Source organism: Triturus cristatus, chromosome 11, assembly GCF_964204655.1.
Source record: "Triturus cristatus chromosome 11, aTriCri1.1, whole genome shotgun sequence".
In the NCBI taxonomy this organism is placed as follows: domain Eukaryota; kingdom Metazoa; phylum Chordata; class Amphibia; order Caudata; family Salamandridae; genus Triturus; species Triturus cristatus.
This window is the reverse complement of record NC_140594.1, coordinates 855,670,413-855,694,538: the sequence shown is the minus strand read 5'-3', so window position 1 is coordinate 855,694,538 and position 24,126 is coordinate 855,670,413. Positions and strand designations below refer to the sequence as shown.

The following is a 24,126-nucleotide window of genomic DNA, read 5'->3' as shown; positions in this document are numbered from 1 at the left end:
GAGGTAAGCAGGCGGCGTCTCCCCGATTCACCGCCTCAACCAGCGGGACCCTCCCTGGCCCTTACTGATCCCGGTGCTCCCAGCCGGCACAGGAGACCAATTCTTCCGGTGCGCCACTGCCATTACCTCAGGCGCCAACGGCACTTCTTGACTTCCCGGCGCTCCTCCGCCTCACGGATTCCCAGGCGGGAGTGGCAGCGCTACCCTCTTCACAGACCTCCGGGCGCTCCTCCGCCTCAAGGATTCCCTGGCGTGAGTGGCAGCGCCGTCTACTTCACAAACCTCCGGGCGCTCCTCCGCCTCAAGGATTCCCAGGCGTGAGTGGCAGCGCCCCCAGCACCTTCCACGTTAAAAACAAACAGCGAAGGCTCCGGCGCTCCTCCGGCGCTCCTCAGCCCCCGGAGTTCCAGGGCGTGAGTAGCAGCGCCTGAGTCTGCGAACGCCTTGAGCCTGTCCCTTCGCCTCCCCGTGAAGGAACGGGGAGCGCGTCCCGTCCGTGAGGCAACGGATAGGGACCCGAAAGGAGCTGCCACTTTGGACTCCGTACACTCCCAAGAAACCCCTTCAGAGTCCCCGAGGGGACCCTAGCTCATCGTCCGCTGTGGGAAGGAAGGAACCTCAGGTAGGGGAAGAAGCTAGTAGGGAGGGTGAAAAGGGGTGTAGGAGAGAGGGGCCGGTGTCTAAGTTCGTCTTCTTGTTTCTTTCAGGTTCTCCCTCCGCTGTTCCTTCCCGACCTTCCCTCGCCCACCTCTCTCCTCGTCCGAGGGTATAATACGTACACCGGGCAGGGGTCGGATGGGCGGGGGGCCCATACATAGCACCGACGTAATCCTGAGGAGAGGCATCACTGGGACTACGACAGCCCCCAATTTTGTGATTCTTTATGTTGACCATCTGGAAAGCACGTTATTCCATACCAACCTCAATCCATTTAGGAATGACATCACCTTTTGGCGTCGATACATAGACGACATCCTGCTCATTTGGACAAGTGACAAAGTTACTCTACTACAATTCGTTGATTGGTTACACAACTACCAACAACATTTGAAATTTACCATTGACCCCAAAGAAGAGAACCTTCCATTTCTAGACCTCACACTACAAGTTGAAGACCAAAAAATTGGGACAACGCTCTACAGAAAACCAACGGAACATAATACTTTACTTCTCTATTCCAGTTACCATCCACGAGGCCTTCGCGATGGACTTCCTTTTGCCCAATTCTTACGGATTCGGCGTAACTGTAAATGGCGAAAGGACTTCTTCAGGGAGGCCGCAGTATTAACCACCAAACTCATCTCCCATAGCTATCCTAAGAAATTGGTCACCAGGGCAAGAAAACGAGCTTGGTATATTCATCTGGAGACCTTGCTCACTCCCAAAGAGAAGAGGCCTAACACTCAGATCCCTTTTGTCTCTACTTTCTCTCCCTCCAGTAACAGGCTGTCCAAAATCATCAAATCCCACTGGAACATTCTGGCTCCTCTCGCCATCTTCAACGAACCTCCTCTATTCTCCTATCGCAGAGGAAAAAATATATCTGACCACCTGGTACACGCCATCACTTGGCCGCAAACCACCACCAGGGATGAAACTGTTCGGGGCTCATGGAACCTCCCACCTCTTTTGGGACATTACAAATGCCAGAGATGTTCGGCATGCTCCACTACTACAAACACCAAAACCTTTGAACACAACAGACAAAAATGTGATCTACATTCCTTCACCAATTGCAGATCCCAGAATGTTATTTACTCTATGAAATGCCCTTGCAACCTGCTGTACATAGGACAGACTACCCAAATGGTCAAAGACCGCATCCTACAACATCGGAGCCGTATCAGATGTGCTGTTCTAACAGCACCCTTAGTCACACATTTTAAAGAAAAAAAACACAATGAATCTGATTTCACCTAGATGATGATTGATCAACCTTCGAAACCCATAAGAGGTGGCAATGTCCAATGACTTTTGAACAGGTGTGAATGTCGCTGGATAGCTCGTTGCAACACCATTGAACAGGGCTTGAACACTCTTGATGAATGGAATTCCACACTATCCTAACTTCCGTCGTTTCCGATACGACCAGTTACAGCTGTCCACCCACCTAACCAGAGACTGTGACTAAACAGTGATGCTTCCACTCTAGTGCATCACCAAAATGCAACCAAAACCCTTTCTCCTTCTCCCCCCCCTTCCCCACCCCGGGTGTATCTTAACTGTACCATACACCCTTCTTCCTTTCCCCTTTGCCATAGCCTTCCTTTCCTGTCGCCCCCCCCTTTTTTGTCCTTCCTTGCCAAGCCTTTTTCCCCCCATCCTCCCCCCCCCTTTTCATCCCCTCCCCTACCCGTCCCCTGTAATTGTTGTCTTCACATTTATTGGCTGTCATTTATAGTCCTTTATTCTGTCAAGGACTTAATGCACATGTATTGAGATATGCAATTTTTGTCAATTGTAACAATATCACCAGTGTGTAATCATTTATACTTTCTATCATCACCTTTTTAATTGACATTGTACTCATTCCTTATTTCATGCAAACTGGATTTTTTCACTCCTTTTACTGTTCTTGTAACCTTCGCCGATCGCTTAAGTCTTTTTTCTCTTTTTCCCTTGCTCTCTGTCACTCTACCGGTGGTTTCGCCTTGTGCACTCTAGTAGTTTTCCCTTTTTTCCCCACACGTGACCAGCATCACACCATGTTAACTCTTCCTGGTTCCCTGCTTTCAGTTCCTGCGGGACTAACGCCGGCCCCTTGAACGTTCTAAATCATTGCTTCGCGATTGACTCCTGCTTCCAACTTAATCGTAAGTACGGAAGCTCCGCAGCTCTCTGCCACCCTACCTACCCCTGGTCCACGGACTTTACCTTACAGCCCTCTCCCCTCCCTCCTTTTTTCCCCTCCAGATTTCCTCATTCATTGGTTTCCGGACCCCGCCTGAATCCCTTCACCTGCAGTAAGTTTCTTTTATTCACCGTAACCCAGCTTTCTGATCCACCCCCTCCCCTCCCCTCCCCTCCCTCACTGCCTTTATTCTCTTTCCAGCATCCGTTTGACCTCACGGTTCCCGGATTGACTCAGCTGCCGTACCGTCCACAGTAAGTCGTGTTGCGAGCCTTTCCCCCCCTTTTCCTTTCTTCTCTCCCCCACCCCAAACAAACCCCCCCGCGGACCGCACTGCTCGTCCTCCCATGGCTTGCCGCTTTTTCCGCCTCATTGCTCTGCAGTCTTCATTCATCTCTCCCCGCCAACACGTGGCCTTCTTCACTTAGCCCGCAACGCTTATCCGCACTCTTGCGTGTCACCTCCTCTACTATATGTGCCACCACACACGTTCTTGGGATCCGCTCTCCAATTATCCCCACCTTGCCAGGACTCTTCTAGTCGCCCTTCCTTTACCCATCCTTGTCCCCCTCTTTTGCACTGTATCCTTTATTAACTATTCCCCGCCAGCGCATCGTCCTCTCCCCGCCACCCACACTGTTCTCCCTTCTTCTCGTGTTTCCACACCGGCCATACACTCTTCCTCACTAGGTCCTGTGACCAGCCATCCTAATTGTTCACAATTTCATACGCCGCCACGGCCCTTCATTGTTTGAGCACCCTAGTCAGCTTCCTTCCATTAGCCCCCTGCGTCGTTCAGTGATTAAGGCACCAATACCCCCCCAACCTACAACCCCCCCTCCACTTACACTTTTCCCCCCGCCCTTTTTGCAATTCACTGCCTTCCTTTACTGCCGCCACGAGCGACCGTAGATACAAGCGTTTTCTTTCCTTTTCACTACCGTTCTGTCCCTCTATGGTCCACACCACCCTGAGATACGTTTCCTCTTATCCTTAGCACTGCCTTTAATTTGCATGTAACCAGTCCTGATGATGGCCTAGACTTCAGCAGGCTGAAACGCCGTCGACTTCAACAGCGTAACTTCTGGCGCCCCCTTGTTACGGACATCCTATCCATTGTCTTTTGTAATTTGTACATCATTGACTGCCTGGATGTCTTAAATATGTAATACTTGTTGTACCACTTTGTTCTTCGTTGCGCCCTACACCACCGCTGTATATACCACTTCACGTGCCACTTGCGCCGTCACAATTTTCACGAGCACTTGTGCACAGTATCCTATCGGTTACATGTTCATTAATGTAACGCAGTGCTTTCTTTTCATGTGCTTGTACATATGCTGTTTAATATGTCCAACATGTTTTAATCGATTCTAAATACAAAGAAAACCCTACATGTATACGTCTCCCTGTGTTTCTCCCTACGCTGATTTAATCCTAAGCAATTAAATTTTGCTTACTGTATTTACTCCTCCAATGATACCCACATTGAGACATTGTCGTTTGATATAATGTACTGCCCCAGTCTCGCTGTGGTTTACGGGCTACCTCCTGTGGTCTGATACCGTTGTTGGGAAGGGCATCCATGGAAGAGCGCAACTCCCGAGTTAGGCGGCCATCTTGGCTGGCGGTCAAGCCTTGTCCCAGTAAATTATATTTATGACACAATATTTTAGTCTGATGCAGTGCTGAAACGTAGGATGCTGGTTCCAGTAGCTATTTCTGGGATCCAACCAAGGGAAACACACTGAATTTGTCCTTGTGCCTCCTTCCGACCCTGCAAAACCTGCAGGTTGTCTTCATTCCATTTGGAGCAGCATCCTGCAGGTGGCAAGGGGACATTATTTTCACATCCTGCTGGGCCCTAAACAAAGGTATGATTTAAAGGGTCGTCAGCCATTCTTTTGTTCAAGTATCTTCCTGGCAGGGAGTCATCTGGAGCCTAACACCTAGACACCAAAATAATGGGAGGATGTAAATGCGCACAACTTGTTATCATTTCTCAAATACTTGGGATAAACTATTAGAGGCTGGTGTTTAATTGTGTTCAGCTCCCAATGTAAGAGGTGGACTTGCACTGTAAGAATGCAAGATTTGTCTGTCTGAATAAGTAATTACACAAACTTTATTTAAACGGCACCTACATTTTTAAAATGTAATTATTTTATAGCACTACTCATACAAGTGTGGGGTGTCATAGCGTTTTACATCACACACAGAGGCACACTAAATCATACACGTGTGTAAATCAATGTACAGGAAACGGTACATAAGACAATGAGGGTTATAAGGGGCAGGAATTACATGCCACCCATGCTTGTAGACATTATATGTTCAGAGTGAATGGTCAGGGGAAACACAAAGTCAGGATATATAACCTAATGCAGTGATTGTGGCTGTCTTTACTAAAAAGACGCTATTACTTCCTAAAGGAATCCTTCTTCCCAACCTTACAACAGATTGAGACAAAAAAGAATAAGGATCCAAACTCATGATTTGCAGCTCCTTGAAGCAGGTGAACAGATCACTGTGCTATATTAGAAGGCTGGAACTGGAAGTAACAAAATGATCTCAGTGTCAAAAGCAGTAGCCCACTTACCTAGCTTCATAAAGTACTAATCTGTGATCTGCAGGTTACGTGATGTGCTGTGCAGCAGGTGCATTAACCCACTGTACTACTTTATGAGTCTAAACTGTATCTTAGCAGAACACAGAAATCTCCCAAAGCTGAGATATTCACTAGAGTTATTTGACCGCTGTAATAATCCCATCAAAATTGATGGGCACACAAAGATCTCTGCAGCAGGTGTCTTAACCATGTCAGATATTTTAAAATTCGCCCTTTTTGTGGCCAATTAAGTAAACTAGAACAGACTTACTGTCATATTTGTCCTTGTTGCAATTTTTTTGCAACTGATTTTTTATAAACAAATGGACAAAATTTGCCTGTCAGACCCGCAGTAGTACATTTTTCCAGTTCCAGCACTTGTCTCATGACATTCTTATTACAACATCCTGGTACCATTCTTTTTATACTGTTGTTGCCGTGAGCTCTGTTTGCAGACTAAAGGTTCGCTCACTTCCCACATAAACCCATGTGGTCTTTGTAAATATTTAACATGAATTACTCATTAGCCCAGACCCCTGAGCCAACCGTAGGAAACAGCTCTCCAATAGACCTCCAGACCACAGAACCCGGGATCCCAAATTCCCCCTTTGGTTACAGCCCGATACATTGGATTTTGTGAGCAAAAACAGGTAAGAGAACCCCATCTAATTGCACATAAATCCGACTACGAGGGCAAGTGGCTTCTTAAGGGGCTGCGAAGCCGTTTTTGGGTGGAAGTTGTAAATGAACAGGAAAGGGCAGATTTGATAGCAGAACGCAGAACAAAAATCCCCATGGTTGCACGAACTCCAAAATATACAGTGCTTCAAATTTACTGTACATTGCGGGCCAATTATGCCATTTACTAGACGGACGAAAAAAAATTCTGTGCTTGCAGGATGCCGAACACAAATGAAAATTCCGCCACAGGCACAGCACAAAAGCAGAGCCAGCGGTGCGAAGTGTGAGCTTTGTAATTAAGGCGCACATTTCGGGATCATTCTTCTCACACAGATGAACGCCCAAGGTTGAAATCGTATATTATATGCAATTTCCACAAAAATTGCACGTGTTACACGTGGAAATGTCACACAATATCTTTTTGCTCACTGTTTGGATCTTTTTTTGGGCGCCATTATTCCAAGCAAAGCTAGCTCGTGCTACTTCGCCTGATTTATTGTCGTGGGCTGTTTGAGCTGTTTCTCCCCTGTTGGAAGGAAAACGGTTTTGGACACACTTTTCAGGACAGGTATTGCCACGGACGGGTAGGATAGGCCTGAAGGAGTGGGAGTTGAAAAGTTTGGGATGATGGAAGAGTGATTTTGAGTGAGGTTATATTCGGCCAAAAAGAGTGGGGATTATCAGAAAATTGATATGGGTTATTTCCTCACCAGGTGGGGTAGTGGCAAGCAGACATCAATAGCTCTTTATTTGTGGCCACTCTATTGTGAAGTGGGCAAGTGTACAAGCTGAGAGGCAAAGCTACGGGCAACAGCTGGGCCTGGACTTTAATGAGGTGATGGTGCAGTGGTATGGCCAAGGTGTCACGCACTGGGGATAATTGATGCTGATGTTGTGGAAGCTAAGAGCTAAATGGCCCTGGCAAATGACGCTCTGATCCACCTGGATCAGAATGATTTGTTTCGCTGTCACTTCGGTGCCTGCTGTCCCTGCCCCTGCGCGTCACCCACCAGGACCACCAATGGAGGATGCCGCATGGCTACGCAGTGGATGCGCGCAGTGGACATGCCGCCAACGCACTGCTGGTTGAAAAACGCTCAGCACCAGGACCCGTGGCCATCTCGCCAGCTGACTGAACACCACCAAGGAACTCCTGGACCCGGATGCCTAAACAACAGCTGCATCCCCTCCTGCCCACTATCCAACACAGGACCCTTCACCTGCTGACACTGCCACTTCTCATGCGACACAACGTACAAAAATTCCAGCACCACTCCTGCCCACAAGACCAAGAACATCACACAACCACTCCACTATTTCCTGCTCAATGCACGCTCCCTCTACAAACATGCCACGAAAACCTGGGACACCATCACCACCCTCGCCACGGACGTTGCCTTCATCACTGAAATGTGGCTCCTGGTACCCTGACAGCACCACCGACACTCCCAAGGCTACAAGATGATAAACTGAGACTGTGACAATAAACAAGTTGGAGGCATCGCCATCATCTTCAAGAAAACCATCAGATGCACCATCACCAACGACGACTCCATGTCTCATGGAACACCTGAGCTTCCTACTAGAAACTGATGTGAAGACCACAATAAGAGGCACGCCCACCTGCGGAACCCTGGGACCCCAAGCAGCATTCTGCAACACCATCCCGAACCTCATCTCACCCCCCAGCAATAGACTCTCACTGCTATGTCCTACTCGACCTCAACTTTCACATTGACGACCCCAATGACGCCAACTACATCGCCCTCCTGAATCATAAACAGAGTACCACAAGGATCATCCCTCAGCCCCACCCTGTTCACCATCTACATGACCCCCCCCTTTCATATGCCGTCAGATCCCATGTACTCAACATAATCTCCTACGCAGATGACACTCAACTGATCTTCTTGCTCACCTAGGACCCCTCTAATGCCAAAGCAAATTTCTGCAGCGCCATGACCAACGTAGCCAAATGGATGAGTGATACTGCCTCCAACTGAACTCTGACAAAACTGAAATACTAATCTTCGGGAAGAATACATTTACATGGGACCACAGCTGATGGCCTGCAGAACTCGGACCTACACCCTCACCGACTGACACATACACACAGCCTCGGCATCATCCTCGACAGCCAAATGACCATGAAACGACAAGTCAACACAGGCGCCTCCTCCTGCTTCCACACACTTTGCATGCTCTGCAGAATTTTCTGAAGGATCTCAACCAACAACAGAAAGACTGTCACTCAGGCCCTTGTCAGCAGCCGCCTCAACTACGACAACTCTGACAAAACTGAAATACTTATCTTCGGGAAGAATACATCCACATGGGACCACAGCTGATGGCCTACAGAACTTGGACCTACACCCGCACCGACCGACCATGCACACAACCACGGCATCTTCCTCGACAACCAAATGACCATGAAATGACAAGTCAACACATTTGCCTCCTCCTGCTTCCACACACTTTACATGCTCTGCAGACTCTCCAGAAGGATCACAATCAACACCAAAAAGACCGTCACTCAGGCCCTTGTCACCAGCCACCTTGACTATGACAATGTCCTCTAAGCTGGTATCTCCACCCAGCTCCTCAGAAGGCTCCAGACCATACAGAACTCTGCAGCCAGACTCATTCTCAACCACCCCAAATGAACCCACATCGCCCCCCACCTGAGAGTCCTTCACTGGCTACCCATGCAGATGAGATACCAGTTCAAGCTCCGCATACATGCCTATAAAGCCCTTCACGACCTAGGATCTGTCTACATTAACCATTGACTGAACTTCCACCAACCATCTTGACACCTGGTCTCCTCTTCACTCACCCTCGCACACACCCCCCACATCTGTCACAGTTGCTGCTGTGTCCGTTCCTTCTCCTACAGTGCTGCCAATACCTGAAATTACCTTCCCCTCCAACTTTGTACAGCCCCCTCGCTGGCAGACTTCAGAAAGAGACTCAAGACCTGGCTTCTCGATGGAGACAAAGCGCCCAGATACCCCTAGGTGAGCGTGAGAAAAATCGCCGCTCAGCTGTCGCCGAGCGCTCTCTAACCCCGAAGATCGTCGCAGCACCTGTCTGCGGGCCTGAAAGCGCCCGCTATCCGAAGATCGTCGCAGCACCTGTCTGCGGGCCTGAAAACGCACGCTATCTGGAAATCATCGCAACAGGATCATCGCAGTGCGGACGCCGAGCGTTCGCCATTTTCCCCGCATCGAATCCGGATCGTCGCTTCCTCGCGGAGCGCCATCTTTGTCAACGCAGCAAGATCGCACACGCAACAGGCTCGGTGCATCATCCTCCCTTCGCGGCAAGGATTTCATCGCACCACCGGCTTAGCGTGAGGAAGTTTTTCGCTTTGTCCTGCCCGCAACCCAGCGCATCATCCCCCTTGCGGTAAGGATTCAACGCATCGCTGGTTAGCGTGAGGAAATTTATCGCTACAATGCCTTAGCGACATTTTTGTTGCTTTGCTCCAGGAACCAGATACTTTGTGAGTAAAAGGGTCGCAGAGACCCCTGCCTTGAACTAAACATCATTTTGTGCATCCTGAACTATTTTTCCTTGCAGCATTTCTAAAGTAATTATATTTTTATAGTATTGTGGATTTTTACTGTTATTGGTCTTGTGATTAAGTCTATATAAAAATACCTATTTTTCATAACTACTTGAGTGGTGTCCATTTGTAGTGTTCCTCATTATATTACTGTGTATGGTCATAAATGCTTCACACACTGCCTCTGAGATAAGCCTAGCTGCTCGTGCTACGTTACCACAGGGTTGAGCAGGGGTTGTCAAAGGGTGTAGGCTGCTTACTCTGACTTAGGAAGAAGGGTCCCTACTTGGACAGTGACCAGCCATTGCCAACTAGAGACCCCCATTTCTAACATTGGTGGTCAGCGGTGAGGATCTGGACTTGCATTTATGATTGCATACAGTAATTATAGTGTACACTACTAGTGAGTGCAGACCATAACATAACCACGTATGTTTTTGGAGATCTTCTGATTCTATTTTTGATCGTTATTGCCAGTTATTGCTACAATGGGCAAGCCCAGATCCAATGCCTCTGAGGATCTCTCCTGGGAAGAAGAGAAATTAGACACCTACAATGCCAAGCAGCTCAAATATTTTTGCAAACGCTTCACAGTCCCTATCACAGGTCTCACTAAAAGGGAAGAGTATTACAAGGCATTGAAGGCCTGGCTAGAAGCCAGGGATGCCCCTAGGAATGAGGAAGGGCCTGTGGAGGGGGGAGAGAATGCAGGAGAGCAGCAGGAAGAAATTGTAGATTTGGTAGGGGATAAAGCAGTTTCCAGCCCGGGCACTAGTGTGTCCTCAAGGGGTCTGTCTCCAGAAGAGATGGAGGACAGGGAGAGAGATAGGCGGCATAATATGGAGATGGCTAAGCTCAAATTGGATGGTCAGAGAGACCTAGAGAATAAGAAGTTAGAAGTTGAGATAATGAAGATGAAATTTGAACATGAGAGAATTTTGAGGGAGTTGGAGATTAAGGCCAAGAGTATTGAGATCTCCCCCTCTGGTGGCAGCATACCAGTAGTGCATACTGAGAGTAGAGTGTATATACCTAAAGAGGTTATTAAGGATTTTCATAAAAGTGAGGATATTGGGCAATGGTTTGCCGCTTATGAATTAGCTATGGTGTCCCACCGGGTCCCTGAGAAGGATTGGGGAGCGGGGTTGTGGGGACGCTTTGTGAGTGAAGGGAGGGATACCTTGTTGGACCTACCCCCCGAAAGTAGGATGATTTATGCCCACATGAAGGAAGCTTTGATTACCCGCTATGGTTTGACCCCTGAAATGTACAGGCAGAGATTTAGAACCTGCAAGAAGATAGAGGGTACCACGAGGGTTGAATATGTGTCTTTTTTTGGCAGAGCAATGGAGCGCTGGGTAAAAGGCAGCAAAGTAGAAACTTTTGAGCAACTGTATGACTTGATTGCATGGGAGCATTTTTCTAGTAACTGTTTTCCTGAGCTACGCCAGCATCTGATAGATTGCAAGCTGACTAACCCTAGGAAGCTTGCTGAGGAGGCGGACCGCTGGGTGAGCACCCGGGTTCGCAAGGGTCCAGTGGGAGACTTCGCCAAAGGTGGGCAGGGTCCCCAGCAGAGAGGTGGGGGGGACAGGGGTAAACCAAGGGAGTTCCACTGAGGGCCCCAAGATAATTCCCAAGGGAACCAGGCAGTGGTATCCCAGCCTCCCCCAGATAAGAAGCCAGTGCCTCCAACAGGTAATCCTGTTCCAAGGAGGCCCCCTACTTGTTTTAAGTGTGGCCAGGTGGGCCACAGATACTTTGACCCCCAGTGTCCCCAAAAGGATACTCCTGCACCACCCCGTGCACCGCCACGCCAGCTTGCTAGTGTAGCCCTGGGGGAGGAGGAGATGGGTGCCCCTGGTGGGTGGGACCCCGTAGAGTTGACCCTTGTCTCACTAGGAGACTTTGAAATGGTTCCTAAGCCTGCACTGCCTGATAACACTAAAAAATACAGGCAGTGGGTAACCATCAATGGCCATAGAGTGGAGGCTCTGAGGGACACAGGAGCCAGTGTAACTGCTGTCAGCTCCCGGTTGGTGTCCAAAGAGCAGGTTGTGCCCCATGCATTCTACCCAGTAGTGTCTGCAGACAACACAGAGAGCCAATGTGAGGTGGCTCAGGTTCCCTTTGAGTGGGGGGGTTCTCAGGAACTCTTCAGGTGGCTGTGAGGCCCGCCATGCCTGTGGACTGTCTGTTGGGCAATGATTTAGAGAACTCACCGTGGGCTACAGTGGAGAGGAGAGCTCACTTGCAAATGTTGGGACTGCCTGAGTGGGCATGTGCTACCACTCGGTCCATGGCAGCCAAAGAAAGTGTTGAGAAAGACCTGGAGCCTGAGAATATGGCCCAGGTCCCTGCCTTAGAGGGAGGGGGCAGGGGGCGCGGGAAACCGGCCCCCTTGGTTCCCACGGCCCAGGAGGGAGCAGACCCTGAGGGGGATGCCCTGGAGCCTACCGGGGAGCAGAGTACTGACCTGGGGGACCTGCCTGAGCTGACCCAGTGGCAGCAGGAAGGGGGGCCCACCAGGGAGGAGTTTTGTGAACAGCAGAGAACTTGCCCCTCTCTTGAGGGTATGCGTCAACAGGCTGCAGCCCAGACAGCAGGTGATATGTCCGGTTCACATCTGATTTATTGGGAGAACAGTCTTCTGTATAGCGAGCCTAAGGTTGCTGAGCCGGGGTCAGCCCGTGTGCTGGTAGTACCCGAGTGCTTCAGAACCTTCCTACTGGGGTTGGCTCATGACATTCCATTGGCAGGACATCTGGGGCAGACCAAGACCTTTGAAAGGCTTGTCACCCACTTTTATTGGCCCCAGATGCGCAAGAGTTCAGATACGTATTGTAGGACCTGTGAGACTTGCCAGGCAAGTGGGAAGAGTGGGGGGAAGATCAAAGCCCCACTCCAACCCTTCCCAGTTGTTAGCACCCCATTCGAGTGAGTGGGCATTGACATTGTGGGGCCTCTGGACCCCAAGACAGCCATGGGCAACAGGTACATCCTGGTCTTGGTGGACCATGCCACCCGGTACCCTGAAGCCATCCCGCTCAGGACAGTGACGGCCCCCGTGGTGGGACGTGCACTGATGGGGATCTTCTCCCATGTGGGGTTCCCCAGAGAGGTGGTGAGCGACAGGGGGACCAACTTCATCTCCCAGTATATGAAGTCTCTGTGGAAGGAGTGTGGGGTGACTTACAAGTTCACCACTCCTTACCACCCCCAGGGTAACGGTCTGGTTGAGAGATTCAACCGGACCTTGAAGGGCATGATCATGGGCCTAGAGGAGCCCCTGAGGCGTAAGTGGGACGTCCTCTTGCCATGCCTGTTGTTTGCATATCGTGAAGAGCCACAGAAGTCCTTAGGGTTCAGCCCCTTTGAACTGCTCTATGGCCATCCGGTAAGAGGGCCTCTGAGTTTGGTCAAGGAAGGCTGGGAGCAATCTCCCAGGAAACCTCCCCAGGATGTGTTTAGCTACATCCTGGCCTTCAGGAACCAAACTCGGCGTTTCAGAAACATTGCTGAGGCAAATCTGGAAGCCAGCCAGGAGGAGATGAAACGCTGGCACGACCAGAATGCCACTCTGGTCGAGTTTCAACCTGGTCAAAAGGTTTGGGTACTGGCCCCAGTGGAGCCCTGTGCGCTCCAAGATAAGTGGACCGGTCCATTTGAGGTGGTGGAGCGAAAAAGTCAAGTTACCTATTTGGTGGACTTTAAATCTCCCAGGAACCCCCTGCGGGTCCTGCATGTGAATTGCCTAAAGCCCCACTTTGCGAGGTCTGAAGTGGGCATGCTTCTTGCCACAGATGCAGGGATGGAGGAGGAGAGTGAGCCTCTTCCTGACCTCCTGTGTGCAGGAGAGAAGGATGGGTCAGTGGAGGGTGTGGTCCTCTCCACCACACTGGCCCCAGAACAGCAGAGAGATTGCCACCAGCTGTTGGGGCAATTCCCAGATTTATTTTCCCTGGTACCTGGTGTCACTGACTGGTGCGTCCATGAGGTAGACACCGGGGACAGTCCTCCTGTCAAGCACAAGGCTTACAGGGTGACCGACAGGGTAAGGGCCTGCATTAAGGAGGAGGTCTCCAAAATGTTTGCCCTGGGGGTGATTGAGTCCTCTAGCAGCCCTTGGTCCAGCCCCGTGGTCTTGGTACCAAAGGCTGCAGCGCCTGGTGACACTCCAGAACTTAGGTTCTGTGTGGACTACCGAGGTCTCAATTCGGACACGAGGACCGACGCGCACCCCATCCCCAGAGCTGATGAGCTCATAGATCGGTTGGGGGCTGCCCGGTACCTCAGCACGTTTGATCTAACGTCTGGGTACTGGCAGATCGCCTTAACTGATGGGGCAAAGGAGAGGTCCGCATTCTCCACCCCAGATGGGCACTACCAGTTCCGTGTGATGCCCTTTGGGATGAAGAATGCCCCTGCCACATTTCAGAGGTTGGTCAACCAGGTGTTGGCTGGGCTGGAGGATTTCAGTGCCGCCTACCTGGACGACATTGCCGTATTTAGTTCCTCATGGGAGGACCACTTACGCCACCTCTGGGAAGTGTTGATGGCGCTGCGCAGAGCAGGCCTCACAATCAAGGCCAGTAAGTGCCAGATTAAGCAGGGTTCGGTGGTGTACTTAGGACACCAGGTAGGGAGTGGCCAGGTGGCCCCTCTACAGCCCAAGATTGAGACCATCCTGGCTTGGGAGCCCCCAAGGACCCAGACCCAGGTGAGGGCCTTCTTAGGACTCACGGGTTATTACAGGAGGTTTGTCAAGGGGTATGGCAGCATTGTTGCCCCCTTGACTGAGCTGACTTCCAAGAAGCAGCCCAAGATTGTGAACTGGACTGACACCTGTCAGAAAGCTTTTGATGCTTTCAAGACTGCCATGTGTACAGCACCCGTACTCCAGGCGCCCAACTTTGCTAAGGAATTTATTGTCCAGACAGACGCTTCAGAGCATGGGGTGGGGGCTGTTCTGTCACAGATGAATGAGGAGGGACTAGACCAACCTGTAGCCTTCATCAGTAGGAGGTTACTTCCACGGGAACAGAGGTGGAGTGCGATCGAGCGAGAGGCATTTGCTGTGGTCTGGGCGCTGAAGAAGTTGAGACCATACCTGTTTGGGACTCACTTCCGGGTTCAGACCGACCACAGGCCCCTCAGGTGGTTAATGCAGATGAGGGGTGAGAATCCCAAGTTGTTAAGGTGGTCCATTTCCCTACAGGGTATGGACTTTACGGTGGAACACCACCATGGTACAGAACACGCCAATGCTGATGGTCTGTCCAGATTTTTCCGCCTTAGTGATGAGAACCTCCCAGGGGATGGGTAGTTCTTCCCAAATTTCAGCTGGAGGGGACGTGTGTTAGACCTGGCACCATTGGCGTGAGTCTCCCTTCCATTTTTTCACTGTGTCTCCTCTGTTTTTGCTGGTTATAGATGCTCTGGGCGCTGTGCCACTGCCATTCAGTGCCACAGCGCGAATGCTCCCTTTGTAAAGATGACATATGAATTGGTACATCCATGATTGGCTTATTTGGTTTACCTGTTAGTCCTTAGTAGCGTGGCCTGTGTGTGCCCAGGGCTGGTAAACCGAATGCTGCTGGTGGGCCTGCAGCACTGGTTTGTGCCACCCACAGAAGCAGCTTGTAAAGTATGTCTCAGACCTGCCACTGCAGTGTCTGCGTGCAGTCCAGAACTGCCATCTTGGCTGTGAAGTGCACCCACTTCCAAGCCCCTAAACCTTCCCTTGGCATCCTGTAAGCCCCCCTTATGATAGGGTGCATTGTATGTGTAAGGTAGGACATGCCCTGATGTATGTAGCATGTCCTAGTAGTGAATTACACCCCATTTCGTTTTTCACTACTGTAAGGCTACCTGTTCTCCATAGGCCAGAATGGGAGGTCTGGGCTATTACATTCTATAGTCCTAACTGACCCACAGAACATGGTAGAAAAACGAATCTAGTATGCCTGAGCTCAGAATATTAAAATACATCTTTTAGTGAAGGTTATTTTTATATTCTGTGTTTGAAACTACCACTTTTAGAGTATAGGTACTTTCTTGCCTAAGCCTTCCAGTTTGCTCTGCTATGATGTGTATTGGCTGTCTGGTTTTGGAGGGACAGGGCAGGCTGAGTCAGACCTGGGTTGAAAAGAGCGACCTGCCTTGGTGTGAGGGGAGGGGTAGCTCCTGCACTTGAATAGGACTGTGCCTGGCAAGGTGAATGCTGGCTCCACCTCCCACTGTGCGTCTGAGGCAGACCCCCTCTTTCTGAAAGGAAGGATGCAGCCTGATCAACAAAGTGCTCCAGGGCTGGGCAGAACTGGTTCTGGCTGGGTTCAGAGACTTGGGACCCCTAAGAACAAAGACTTTGGGGGTATAAATATTTGTGCACAAACCCCTACAATTTGTATTGCTCCTGGATAACAAGAAGAACCTCTGTCCGTGTGGCTACAGGAATCTGCAAGAGAAGGACTGTCCTTGTGCCTTGTGTGCTGTTTCTGGGACTGGCCTGCAGCTGTTACTACTGGACTTCAAGAAGAGGAAAAGAACTTTGATTGGACTTTTATTTTTTGTGCTACAGCAATCACCCAAGGGCTAGGAGAGAGCTAGCCTCCTGCTGGAGTCTCAGGCACATCAGACTCCACCATCAGCCTCCTGTTTCCTCCCAGCGAGGATTACTATCTGCAGGTGAGGCTCCTGTGTGTTCCAGGGCCTCTAGTTCTACTGCTGAGAAGAGAGCACTGAAAATCGTCGCTAACCTCCGTTAGCGAGCCGCTGCAACTGGTGAGCGTGAGAAAAATCGCCGCTCAGCTGTCGCCGAGCGCTCTCTAACCCCGAAGATCGTCGCAGCACCTGTCTGCGGGCCAGAAAGCGCCCGCTATCCGAAGATCGTCGCAGCACCTGTCTGCGGGCCTGAAAACGCCCGCTATCTGGAAATCATCGCAACAGGATCATCGCAGTGCGGACGCCGAGCGTTCGCCATTTTCCCCGCATCGAATCCGGATCGTCGCTTCCTCGCGGAGCGCCATCTTTGTCAACGCAGCAAGATCGCACACGCAACAGGCTCGGTGCATCATCCTCCCTTCGCGGCAAGGATTTCATCGCACCACCGGCTTAGCGTGAGGAAGTTTGTCGCTTTGTCCTGCCCGCAACCCAGCGCATCATCCTCCCTTGCGGTAAGGATTCAACGCATCGCTGGTTAGCGTGAGGAAATTTATCGCTACAACGCCTTAGCGACATTTTTGTTGCTTTGCTCCAGGAACCAGATACTTTGTGAGTAAAAGGGTCGCAGAGACCCCTGCCTTGAACTAAACATCATTTTGTGCATCCTGAACTATTTTTCCTTGCAGCATTTCTAAAGTAATTATATTTTTATAGTATTGTGGATTTTTACTGTTATTGGTCTTGTGATTAAGTCTATATAAAAATACCTATTTTTCATAACTACTTGAGTGGTGTCCATTTGTAGTGTTCCTCATTATATTACTGTGTATGGTCATAAATGCTTCACACACTGCCTCTGAGATAAGCCTAGCTGCTCGTGCTACGTTACCACAGGGTTGAGCAGGGGTTGTCAAAGGGTGTAGGCTGCTTACTCTGACTTAGGAAGAAGGGTCCCTACTTGGACAGTGACCAGCCATTGCCAACTAGAGACCCCCATTTCTAACAGTACGTCTACGCATCTCCAGTTCTACCATGGGGGACACACAGAGGTCTCCATGATATTTATTCCAATGTGACCATTTATTAACTGTTTTCTAAATATCCCAGTCTCAGCAACCATTAGTTTTTTGAGGTGGAGGACTTGGTTGGGTGAGGCGCAGGGGTGGCTCTGAGGCAGTTCTTGGCAAGAAGCCCCCCCCCCCCCATAGCAGAGAGAACGAGCTTGTTCGGCAGATAGGCCGGAGTGTTATAATGCAGGGCTTTATGTGTGAGGCAAGCTATTTTAAAACAAATCCTCGCTTCAATAGACAGCCAGTTAAGCTGCACAAGGTCCGGTGTAATGTGATCATGTTTTTTGGAACCTGCTATGAGCCTGGCTGATGCATTGAGAGTGGCTCTGAAGGGGGCCAAGCTCACTTTAGGCAGCCCCGCAAGGGTCACTGCCCATATTCAAGACATGAGATCACCAGGGTTTGTACTGCAGGTTGTATGTCTTCAGTTGGAAGGAAAGGTTTGATTTTCTTGATGGTGTCAAGATGAAAGTTGACACCCCTTATTGTGGCACTGATGTGAGCTTGCATAATAAGTAGTTTATCCAAGGTAAAGCCTAGTGATTTTGTGGAGTCAACCATGTGTGGGGTGCAGTTAAGGGCTGTGAGTTGCTTTAGCCAGTCCAGGCTAGGTGCAGAGTGATTGTGGGGGGCAATCAGCAGGAATTCAATTTTGAGGGTATTCAATAAAAGATGGTTTGGGGCTAACCATTGTTGAGTTTGCGAAAGAGCCTCATTTAAAGTTTTAATGTCATCTAGAGAGGAGATCTTCAAGTAAAGTTGTGTGTCATCCGCATACATGTGGTAATGCATGTTAGACTGGTTTAGAATGACAATGAGTGCCTCCATAAAAAGGTTGAAGGGCGTGGGCGAGAGTGTGGATCCTTGTGTAACTCCAATCCTGACTTGGGTACTGGGAGCAAGGGACTGGTTGAGTTTAACCCTTTGAGTGCGGTTGTGTAAGAAAGAGGTAAACCACTTTAGGACCAGTCCCGTTAAATCCATCCTCTGTTGTAGAAGATTATTCAAGGTGTCCTGTTTGATGGTGTTGAAAACAGAAGACAGGTCAAGAAGGATCAGAAGATAAGGGACATTATGATCAAGGGATTTTAGAGCATCATCCACAATGTGTGTAAGTGCAGATTTGGTACTATGCCCTGCTCTGAAACCAGATTGATAGAGGTCCAGTAATTGAAATCTCTCTATATGGTTGCATAGCTGCTTGTTGATGCATTTCTTGAGAAGTTTGGCTAATGTCACAATGTTTGTGATAGGTCTGAAATTGTTGGGCTCAGATAAATCCACGTTAGGCATCTTAGGGATGGGAGTGACTGGCCCGATTTTGAGGCAATCAGGGATGTTCCCCTGTAGTAGAGATTCATGAATAATTCGCGACTAAAGAGGTAGAATGGCCAACATTAGGTCTTTAAAAAATTTAGCAGGAAGTAGATAATTGAAGTGATTAGCCGGTTTTAAAGTTCCATCTCGTGGAGTAATTCTGTGTAATCTGGCAGGATAAAGGAATTCGAAGAGGCGTCATTTTTGGGAGAGCAGCCGAGGCAAAAGGAACCACCAGCTCCTCTGGAGATGTGGTGAGGTTTACAGGCGGCATCACGGGAGTGACAAGTTGGAGCTCCAGTTCAATTTTCCTAGCTTTTGAATTGCATTGTGACGTCTTCCCTGCTAGGAAGTGGATTCACTGATGTGAGAAGTTGGCCTGGCATATGCTGGTCACTAGTTATAGTGGCCACCTTGCACCAGTCCAATTCGACTCTTATGATAAATAGGTTTAAGACAACCTTTTAAAGAAAGCTATCCTAGTGGTAGCTGTGGAGAGCAGCCTTCAGGCTAAGTCTCAGAGGAATGTAAAGCAGCTTGTTTTACCTTATAATCTCTTGAATTACCAAATGAAAGGACACCACACAGGTATATATATCAAATATATATGTATTTATTACTAGACACACCCTACTAATCTCTTTATGAGATTAGAGACCAGGTACACATTCAAATGTCAACATTTCACAAAAAATTAAGCACAAATATGGCTGGAGCCCTAGGGGCGTACCAGACCATATACTAAGAAAGTGGTATAAGGATGTCGACTTGCAAAATAACAAGGCCTAGGGCCTGGGGAATCGCTGGGGCTTCCCTACTGCAGTGTTAGCAGGTAAGTAACAAGCCCATGGGAGACGCGTGCAGTGTGTGAACACAGCCGCGGGTTTCCTATTGGTTATGATGGTGCAAATCGCGGTTAGATTTTTACAGTTCTAGGGTACTTCTAGGAAGACTACAAGCAAGCCACTTAGAAGGTAAGTATTTCAAGAGCCAACACACACTTGGGCACCGGAGTGCACGAGTTACCTCACCCAGGGAAGCCGGGTGCATAGGTGTCTTTTGGTGTCGGGTCGCGTCGCTGTTTTCTATGGAGATCAAAGAAGACTTGCTGCTTGCGTCGTCTGAAGAAGTGTCCGGTGGAATCTGAAGGCGGATTCAAGATGGATGAGACCTGAAAATTGAGGGGTCAGTGTTCAAAGTCACTTGCCAGTGACCGGTGGCCAGCAAGATGGATGACCACAGATGTCGCGTCGATTCAGGTTGTTGATGGTGTTTTGACTCTTCGCTCACGAGGTCCAGGAGAGATTGACGATGACCAGCAGCTGGATTTGGAGTGTCCCACAACGTCTGCAGCTGATGGCGGTATTGGCAACCAGATTGGAGCCAACAAGCCTTGGTAAATTCAAGTCTTGCGTAGACTGAGGAAAGTCGATGGTGCAGACCAGCAAGGTTTTGTGGACTCACCCAGCGACGGTTTGTGAGGGCAGGCCTGGAGCAAACAGGAGAGCCCTCTGAGTTGTTGAGAAAGTCTTCGGGGGATCCACTAGCCAATGGGCAAGTGATCACAAAGACACCACCACAGGAAATGCTTCACAGGAGCCCACGGTCACTCCAGACGGGGTAGGCCACTGATTTTTGGTACAAGACCTGCTGTGGGCTTGGGTCACAAATGGTCCAATGCACAAGTTTGTAGAATGTTGTTTAGGGTTTGCACTTGACAATAGTGCATGGTCCCCAGGTATTGCAGTTCCTCGTCACTCGTGGGGTCCAGACACCACAGCTTCACTGGGGACTCAAAATGGCCATCAAGAGGTCAGGAAATCTGCTTTTGGGGTCGCAGGGATTTCGGACTCTGGCGAGAGCGGGAACGTTTGCAACTGTTGATTAGGAGTTTTGGTGCCTGCCAAGCAGGGGAGTCACTCCTTGACTCCAAGGGAGATTCTTCTGTCTTCCAAAGGTAGTGGAACATCTAAGGGCCAGGATTCTTCTTTGTAGAGTGTCATCCAGGGTTATCTGATTTGTAAGGGCAATGCTTGCTATCTTATAGTGAAGATAGGGGAGGGACTAGCTCTATGACCACTCCTCTAGGAGGGTCAGGGGAGGGGGTGGTTACACCCACTTCCCTTTGTCCAGTTTCACACCAGAGCAGGGACAGGTAGCCTCTGAACCGGTTTGAGCTAGCATATGCACAGAGGAGCCTACTGCTCCCCCACTGCAGGACTTCAAAGCACTCTAGGAGTGCACCCACCCAGCTCCAATACACTAAATCCTGTCTGGAAGGTGGTGACACCTCCCTGTGACAGGATGCCTTTTGTTGGCCCCTTCAACACTGCGAGTTGCAGTCAGCAGCAGGAGGGCAGCCCAGTGTCTGTGCTGGTGGCATCCATTTTGTGATGCCAGGGCTCTATAGGATTTCTATCGTTTTACATGTCGTCCCCTCTAGAAGGGTGGGATCATGCTCCCACATCATGGACTGATGTGGGGGTATTATTCCAAGTTGTTTGACACCAAACACGACATGTTTTAATGCAGTCATTCCAAAGTTAGCATTTTAATGCTCTTAAGAGTATATGGTTTAACCGCATCCACAAACAGCCATAGAGAATAGACTCTGGTAGCTGCAGAGGGGCCCTGCTCAGGCAGAGGCACCCCCTCACATTGTAAACCATGCACCCTGCCCTCAGGATTGATAGGGCCTGCCATAGGTGTGGCTGATAGGTTTATATGTGTGTGTATGGTGAGATATAGGAACCTATATCTCAGTGAGGAGTGCTTACACTACCTCACACAGGCTGCAGTAGCAGGCCTGTGGTGTCAGATTGAGTCTGCTTCCCAGGGGTGGTATAATACATGCTTCAGCCCCTGGTAGGCCTGTGAAGTACCAATGCCCTAGGTACCTAAGGTACCATATACTAGGGGCTCATAGGGGACCACAGTATCCAATCACTAGTGCACCTAATATGCACACCAAGTCGTTTAGAGAGAACAGAGAGACTGGGGCCTGGATTAGCAGGGACCCAGCCAGACTATAGCCAGACACCAGCGTATAAATCAGAAAAAAAGTGGGGGCAACATAAGTGCAGATCCTACTCTCCTAAAATGGAGGACTGGTTAGGGTTGGTAGAGTGGTTTGCTTGTTGTTTTAGGATTTCAAATAGCATCTTGGGTCTGTTTTTGGCGCCATCCAGTTGCGCCCTGAAATGGTCAGTTTTAGCAATGCAGATTTTTTTATTGTAAGCTCTTCTCATTTTCCTTAGCTGATAGAGGCTGGCAGTGGACGGCTCGTTTCTCCAGGACTTCTCTAAAAGTCTACGTTTGCGGCGTTCGTCATTTAGGACACCATTAAACCAAGGTTTAGAATGTTTGAGAGGAATCCTTTTAAATTGTTTCGGTGCAAAGGTGTCAAAGAAATTAGTCACAGTGCTAGTGTAAAGTCCAGAAAGATAATCTAGGTTAGTCATGTTAGTGGGCGGCTGAAGTCTATTCATGGTGATGGCAGTAAGAGCATTTATGTTGACGTCTCTCATGTTGCGAGACCATTGTTTCACTTTAAGAGGTTGAGCCTTTCTGCTAGTGATCTTTTTCAGTATGTGGAAGGCATTATGATGATGATCCGACCAGTCGCAAGGTAGTATGTCCTTCATTTGAATGAGATTTTCTCTCGCAATTAATGAGGTCAAGAGTGGAGCCTTTGTTGTGGGTTGGACCCTTACAGAACTGAGAGAAGTTGAGATCAGAGATGAAAGTCTTAGTGGAGCTGACTAAGGGATCATCGGTGTCATTCCAATGGAGGTTGAAGTCTCCAAGGAAGATATGATATGGTTGATCAGAGCATGAGCTAATGAGCTCCATGATTTGCTCTATGAAGATAAATTGTCACCATTGGGATGGTAAATCGTGTGGAGCACACAGATAATCTTGCCCTTATTCATCAGATAATGACATAGTCAGGTGGAACTAAAATGTCGAGAACGGGGGGGAAGGCATTGTTGAGCCATGTTTCTGAGAGAATCAGTAGGTCCAAATCTTGCGCTGAGTGCAGAAATGTCCACAGCATGTTTCACAGCCGATCTGCAGTTGAGCAGCATAGAATCAATGTGCAGGGAGGTATTAGTCTCTTCACTGTGAGCAGTAGTTATTTGGAGTAGGTTTTCCTTAATAACCCATCTGGAGTTAACCTTGGGTTCCCTGTCAAGGTCTGGGCAAATAGCGGGGATGTTACTAACAGAGTTAGAGGAGGTAAAAGACCTCGAACTACTATATGAGAATACCAGAGCGCTTATGTCTTCCACCGACATCTGGGACTGAAACCTACTAGGTCTAACCTAACCTAGTGATGGTTAGGCAGAGGCCTGGAGATGCACCTGTAACTAATTGGGGATCCGGCAAAGGGTTCTTCATCCCCACCACCGCAGACAATGAGGCCAAATACTTTGCAGGGACCTTGTTAGAAGAATTACAGCTATGGGATGAGTAAAATGCCATAATCGCCTTGAATCAAACCAACCTCACTAAGCCTATAGGGACAACATCGACTATCATGCCCCTCTCCTTGCTGCATGACTTTGTATATGTATAAACAGCCAGTGTACCTATGCTTCATAGACTACAAATCTGCATTTGACAGGGTTGACTGGGGGGGAAACTATGAAAAAAACTAGCAGAATGGGACATTGCTGCCAGACTCCTAACGGCAATACAAATGCTTCATACAAACCTGTGGATGTGTGTTAAACTTGGGGATGGCTCCCAAATGTCCAGTGTCATTCCAACAACGCAAGGCTTAAAGAAAAGGTTGTGAACTGGCTCCGATCCTCTTCAATCTGTTCCTTACCGATCTCCCTCTGACCCTAAAATATGGAAAGTGCTATGCCCCAAAACTGGGTAGAACTCAACTTTCCAATCTATTCTGTGAAAATTACCTAGTGCTAGTAACAGGACCAAGGCGGGTCTGCAACCGCTCTTAGTCGCCACTCCGGTATACTCCATGAACAATGGTCTCACTATAAACATGAATCTGACTAAAACTCCAACAATTTACCATAGAGCCTATCAACCCCTATAGGTACCTTGGGGCAGTGTGTAATACCAAAGGAATGTTTGCCGCTCATTTGGATGAAATTAAAAGGAAAGGTAATGCTCTAGTTGTTGGCGTCGGGTCTCTGCACAGGAAGCTGACTGGACCATCGCTAACCCCATTATTACAAGTGGCTCAAGTTAAGGTTCTCCCCACACTCTTATATGGGAGCGAGGCCTTGAGCGGCCAGGACAGTACCACTCTGGACAACACAGTAACGAAAATCTACAGGTCCATTTTTTATCTGCCAGTTGGCACATCCCCTGTACAAATTAGGTTGAAGTTCTGCTC

The 24,126-nt window shown here is 49.1% G+C and overlaps 1 protein-coding gene across 1 annotated transcript in view; it reads left to right on the top strand.

The window, feature by feature from the left end:
• Nucleotides 1–5,999: 5,999 nt before the first annotated feature.
• Nucleotides 6,000–24,126, top strand: part of LOC146785538 (coagulation factor X-like) — a 214,879-nt gene continuing 196,752 nt past the window's right edge. The window contains exon 1 of the mRNA XM_085634669.1: nucleotides 6,000–6,109. The gene's annotated coding sequence lies outside the window, so the exon portion shown is untranslated. The remainder of the gene's footprint in view (nucleotides 6,110–24,126) is intronic.